General features: G+C 46.1%; 1 long non-coding RNA gene across 1 annotated transcript; it reads left to right on the top strand.

Annotated features, from left to right (window-relative positions):
* The first annotated feature begins 392 nt into the window (after positions 1-392).
* Positions 393-5773, top strand: LOC133629483 (uncharacterized). The gene is made up of 5 exons (XR_009821040.1): positions 393-734; positions 2817-2893; positions 3419-3477; positions 4215-4275; positions 5595-5773. It is a non-coding gene; the product is annotated as an uncharacterized LOC133629483 (long non-coding RNA).
* Positions 5774-6110: the final 337 nt, after the last annotated feature.

Genomic DNA, 6110 nt, shown 5'->3' with positions numbered 1-6110 from the left:
TTTCTCCGGCTCCCTCTCGCGTCCCTCCTCCTCCCCGTGCCCCTCCCCGCTGTTCCTCGCCCTCGCTTTTGGCGTCAAAAGCCGCTTTTTCTCCGCCTCCTCCCTCCCCTCAGCCGGGCGGAAGCGGGAAAACGCGCGCTCGGCACAAAATGGCGGCCGCCTCTGTCCTCACCCAACATGGCGGCGCCCTCACAGCACCCGCCCCCTTCACCGTAACGGCGTCCGTACAACATGGCGGCGCCCTCACAGCACCCGCCCCCTTCACCGTAACGGCGTCCGTACAACATGGCGGCGCCCTCACAGCACCCGCCCCCTTCACCGTAACGGCGTCCGTACAACATGGCGGCGTCCGCACAGAACCCGCCCCCTTCACCGTAACGGCGTCCGTACAACATGGCGGCGTCCGCGGGGGGGGTCTGAGCTCATGGGGATACCCCTCCCCCCCGCGGGTGCCCCGCGGCACCCCCCCCCGCCCCAATTCCCCTCCCAGCTTACCCCGAGGGACATTTTGGGGGTGGGAGGGGGAGTTATTGCACCATCAGGGGGGTGGAGCCCCCCTAAACCCCACCTACCCCCCCAAAAAGTGGGTGGGCTTCGGCTCGACCACCCCCCACGCTCTTTTCCCCTCCCCCACCCTCCCTACGTCTTTGGGGGGTATAAGGGACAGCCCCCCATCATCCGGGGCGGGGTCTGAGGTGCCACAGGGAAGCAGAAACTCATCGAGAGAGGGGGAGGTGAGTTGGGGCGGTCTTGGGGGCTTTTGGGGGGTAATCTGGGGTTATTTGGGGTGGTCTGGGGTCGTTTGAGGGGGTCTGTGGGACTTTGGGGGGTTTTAGGGTCGATTGAGGGGATATGGGGTCACTTGGGGGGGGGTTGGAGTCCTTTGGGGGGAATTGAGGTTATTTAGGGGACATTGGGATTATTTGGAGGGGTTTTGGGGTGATTTGGGAGGGCTTGGGGTCGTTTGGGGAGATATGGGGTCACTTGTGGGACCTGGGGGGATTTGGGGTCGTTTGGGGGGGTTGGGGATTATTTGGGGGAGGTTAGGGGGGAGTGTGGGTCGTTTGTGGGGATTTGGAGGCGTTTGAGGGGGATTGGGGTTATTATGTGGGGTTTTGGGCTCATTTGGGTTGATTTGGGGGAGTTTGGGTCCATGTGGGGGCTCTGGGGTCATTTGGGGCCTTTTGGGCTTATTTGCGGGAGTTTTGGGTCATTTTGAGGGGTTTTGGGATCATTTGGGGGGTTTTGGGGCTCATTTGGAGGGAGTTAGGGTCATTTGGGGAGGTTTTGGGCTCATGTGGGGGACTTTTGGGACCATTTTGGAGGGGATGGGTCATTTGAGGAGGTTTCAAATTCATTTGGGGGGCTTTGGGCCTCATTTGGGGGGATTTGGGGGGTCTTGGTCTCATTGGAGGGAGTTTTGGGTCATTTTGAGGGGTTTTGGGATCATTTGGGGGGTTTTGGGGCTCATTTGGAGGGAGTTAGGGTCATTTGGGGAGGTTTTGGGCTCATGTGGGGGACTTTTGGGACCATTTTGGAGGGGATGGGTCATTTGAGGAGGTTTCAAATTCATTTGGGGGGCTTTGGGCCTCATTTGGGGGGATTTGGGGGGTCTTGGTCTCATTGGAGGGAGTTTTGGGTCTTTTGGAGGGACTTGGGGCCATTTTGAGGGGTTTTGGGATCATTTGGGGAGTTTTGTGACTCATTTGGAGGGAGTTGGGGTCATTTGGGGAGGTTTTGGGCTCGTGGGGCTTTTGGGACCATTTTGGGGGGTTTTGGTCATTTGAGGAGGTTTTAGGTTCATTTGGGGGGTTGGGGGCTCATTTGGGGGGTCTTTTGGGCTCATTTGGGGGAGTTTTGAGTCATTTGAAGGGAGTTGGGGCCATTTTGAGGGGCTTTGGGATCATTTGGGGTGTTTTGGGGCTCATTTTGAGGGAGTTGGGGTCATTTGGGGAGGTTTTGGGTTCATGTGGGGGGCTTTTGGGGGCATTTGGGGGGTCTTGGGCTCATTTGGGGGAGTTTTGGGTCATTTGGGGGGGTGTGGGGCCATTTGGGGTAGTTTTGGGTCATTTGGGGGTTTTTGGGTCATTTGGGGAGGTTTTGGGCTCATGTGGGGGGCTTTTGGGACCATTTTGGGGGGTTTTGGTTCCTTTGAGGAGGTTTCAGGTTCATTTAGGGGCGGTTTGGGATCATTTGGGGGGATTTTAGGCTCATTTGGAGGGGTTGGGGTTCATTTGGAGGCATCTTGGGTCGTTTGGGGGGGTTTGTGCCCTTTGCCTCGTGGCTTGGGGGGGGATTGTTTTTTGGGGGGGAGGGGACATCCCCTTGCCATGATGCCCCGGGTGTAAGAAATATTGATGTTGCTTTTGCAGAATTAGAACTTGAGACAAGGAGTTTCGACTGCTGTCTGTGTCTGTGTGGTGTAAATCAGTGCACTGACAGTTGCAGGGTCATTTGTTGATATGCTGAAAAGCATTAGATACTGTTGAAATAACTTGTAGCACTGATCAGTGATACCTTACTGTTTGATTTGAGTTTAGAGGGATTTCTCTACACAGAGGTAACTTGAATGTTTTCTGTGAGTTGTCTTGTTTAAAACAGACTTGGATCACTATAAATATCCTCTGTCCTTGTTCACTCGGTTCATTTGCATATCTTTATGTAAATACAACTGTCTTTTGGTTGTTCTTTTTGCCATTAGAAAATGAGACAAGCAGAGAAAGAAGTCAGTTGCAACCAACTGTAAAAACACTGGCCTTTCATAGATTCAGATAATCACAAACGTGTTTCTGCATCTTTTGAAATTGTCTTTCTAGATCTTGCTGTATCTGGTTCTGTTCTTGAAAAGACATGACAAAGCTCCAACACAGATGACAGTGAAACTACCACATCTGTAAGTGTTAGATTTTCTATTCAAATGTCAGAATGAATTAAGTGAAGCATCTGTAAGGCAGATTAGGAATACTGTAGTCAGCTATCACGTCCTTTTCTGTAACAAATCTGGGACTAACTCTTGATCTAGTTAAAAGAGAACGTTGTCCTTCAAGTTTGTGGTTCTGGTGGTTTTGGTTTTTTAGGTCGCAACGATGGACTTTGAACAGGTTGTGTCTCCTTTTGTGCTCACTTGCTCTAGTGCTGTGAAGATGTGTAGTGGTTTTGTGTGGCCAGCTTTTGGTAGTTGTTGGGGGAATACAGGGGCGGATTCTTCAAAGAAAGAGCTGCCAGAAGCTATAGCTTGAGCAGTGAACATGAACTGATTCTCCTGTGTGGTTGATGTTCTTGTTGCATGCTTGATTCTTAATGAAGAAAATTCGGTTAGGTAAGAAAACCACCTTGAGCTCAGTAATCTTTTTTTTTCTAAAATGTTGCTCTTAACCAGTATTTTACTGCCAGAAAAGGGTTTGTCTTTTCTTGATAGATTGTCAAAACAATCCCAGGATTGCCTTTCAAGGAAAATCCAGCAGTTCACACAGACAGGTATGGTACAGTATGTTACATATTTGAACCAATTGTGTAGTCAGATAATTAGGAGCTGTAGTATGTTTCCAGTTACTCTTCTTAGACAGCTAAAAGGGCAGAGGGTAAGCCAAGATGTGTGCACATGGTATTGGGGAAGGAGGCCATTAGAAGCTGCTGATACTTATCCAGACCACAGTAAAAATAGCAATTCTTTCTAAACAAGGCTGTGATGAGGCAGTACGTTTCTGCACACTCAGCATATTCAGTTGCCTTCTTTTATTCTTAGTGTGATTGATAAAGTTTTCAAGCTGAATGAAATCTGACTGAGTTGACTTGTGCAAGGCTTTTATTATGCTGCAAATCACTTGCTGCATATGTAAACAACCTGAGGGGTGTTTTTAATTCAAGTTTTAACTGTTGCAAAGATACATTGTTTCATGTTTTTGCAACTTTAAGACACCTTTTTCCTGCAGTCCCATCTGATTTTCTTCTGAAGTTGAGGAACCCACCAATTGTCTTGGTTAAAAAACCTTTGGGTTATTTTCAGATACCTAAAACCTAATAGTAAATTTTACATCCAAAATGGTACTTTTTGATTTCTTCTGTCATATTTGAGGGTTTTTGTTGGCACAGGTAATACATCAGAGATATTTTGTAGGTGAACTGTTTCGTGCCATTTAGAAATATTGGTGATATTTATCGATTACACTTTCCTTTTGCATTTCCATTGAATTTAATATTTGTATATTTCTCAGGCTTCAGCAGTGCTTAAATTCCGATCCTTTGAACACACATAGAACTGAAAATGAGCAACAGGTAATTCCAGGATATAACTTCCATTTAAACCTCTGCAAACGTGTGTCATATATGTGGAGGTGTGGGTAGTGTTGAGGCTACAAGAGTGGTCTTTGTGGAGGGACACCAGGGACTGAATCCAGCCACATCAGCAACAAGACCAGACCAAAGGTCAGCAAGCCAGCAAAGTTGGTGGTGCCTCTGTGAAAACAGGAGGGGCAAAAAAAAAAATGCAGGGGAAGAGACAAAAAGAAAAAAAGCAAGAAACAGAGGCAATGGGCAAGTCAGGGGACAGTAGGAGTCTCAGCCCTGTTCTGTGTGACGTGTGTGTGAGTTGTACTTCATTTGTGTTTAGCATTTCTTTGGCTAATTCTTCTCAAAAAAACAGTTTTTAAGTTGGATGTAAGCTCAAACCCATTTACTAAGTATTGCCTTTGTCATCTATTTCATATGGTTCATACCTTTCATAAGTATCATACCTTAACTTTCAGATACTAAATACTATAGTAGCTAATTTTGATTGAGGAATGTGTAGGAGGTTGTTCATACGGTTGAGTAAATTATGCTTCAGAGAGACTGTAGAATTGTACAGTTTCATCTGATCTATCAACCACTGCTACAAATGATGGCATTTGAATGAGATGTAAGAATTTAACTCCTCATCCCAGAAGAACTCTTATCATATTGTGTGTTAAGGAAATGTATTATGCAGTGGGTCAAAGGCTTTTAAATTGCTCAGTGCTTTGTGTTGCCTTGTTGGTGTTTCAAGCACACGATTTTCAGGTAGAACTCTTTATTTCTCTTTCTGTAGGAACTTGCTTGGAAAAAAGTTTTAGGCCCTAACTCCACTGAATCTTACTGTTGGCCACCAATAGCTCAAGGATGTGATGCAGTTGCCATCTCATATCAGGGAAATAATCCTTTCATGTATATTCCACCAATTCTTACACTTTTGCAGTCGAGCAGTTGCTACAAACCTTGAGAAACAGGAGTGGAGGATGTATATATTAGAGTACTGCAGGTTTTGTGTTCTAAGGTGCAAATGTCAATGAATGATCCAAAAGGTAGTGCATGTTGAGAATGGGTGCATCTGATGGAATCTTAGAGTATTTTCATGATGCTTCCCAGGTTATTTAGGCCATCTGCTTAGACATTGACAGAGATGGACTGCATGAGTGTGGGAGTCTGTTACTTATTTATCAAGTAATATCTAACAAGTGGTTAATGTCATATCACTTGGATACTCGATGAAGCTTGATTTTTAAGGGGCTGTTACATAGTGAAATGGAAATGTCTGGTTTGATTTTTAAAACATTGTCATTCATTTTCTACTGCATTAGATCACAGAAACATGGACTCACTGAGGCTGTAAGGGACCACTGAAAATGGCTCACACAGCTCCAAGTAAGACAAGATGTTTCTGCTTCTATGAAACTTTTGGACCTTTCACCGTGTGTTGCTGCACATCCATTTGTCTCCAGCTTGGTGCACGGTTCCTCGGGCCTGTACCATCTGCATTTAAGAGGTGATATGGTGTTAAAAGCTTCTGTTTGAAGCATTGAAAGGCCTGTTTTGCAGATTTTAGTTTTGCCCTAAATTCTGAAATAGTACAATGACTAAGATTCTAAACAGTTGTCTCATGCTCTACTGTAACTGTTTTGTACATCCACACCTAGCCACTAGCACTTATCTTGTGTCCTGGGTGGAAGAAGGCACAACTTGTTTTTGAGCTACTGAAAACATACCAGAGATGCTCCAGACAGCTTCATCCAATGCTGTTAATACTTGGGCAGAACAAAGAAGCAGCTAAAAGTGTGAAAATCCAAGGATGTAAGAATACTTCTGTCGTCTGAATG

Source organism: Colius striatus, unplaced genomic scaffold (assembly GCF_028858725.1).
Source record: "Colius striatus isolate bColStr4 unplaced genomic scaffold, bColStr4.1.hap1 scaffold_46, whole genome shotgun sequence".
Classification (NCBI taxonomy): Eukaryota; Metazoa; Chordata; class Aves; order Coliiformes; family Coliidae; genus Colius; species Colius striatus.
Note: the sequence above shows the minus strand (reverse complement) of the source record. Positions and strands in the feature narration are given on the sequence as shown.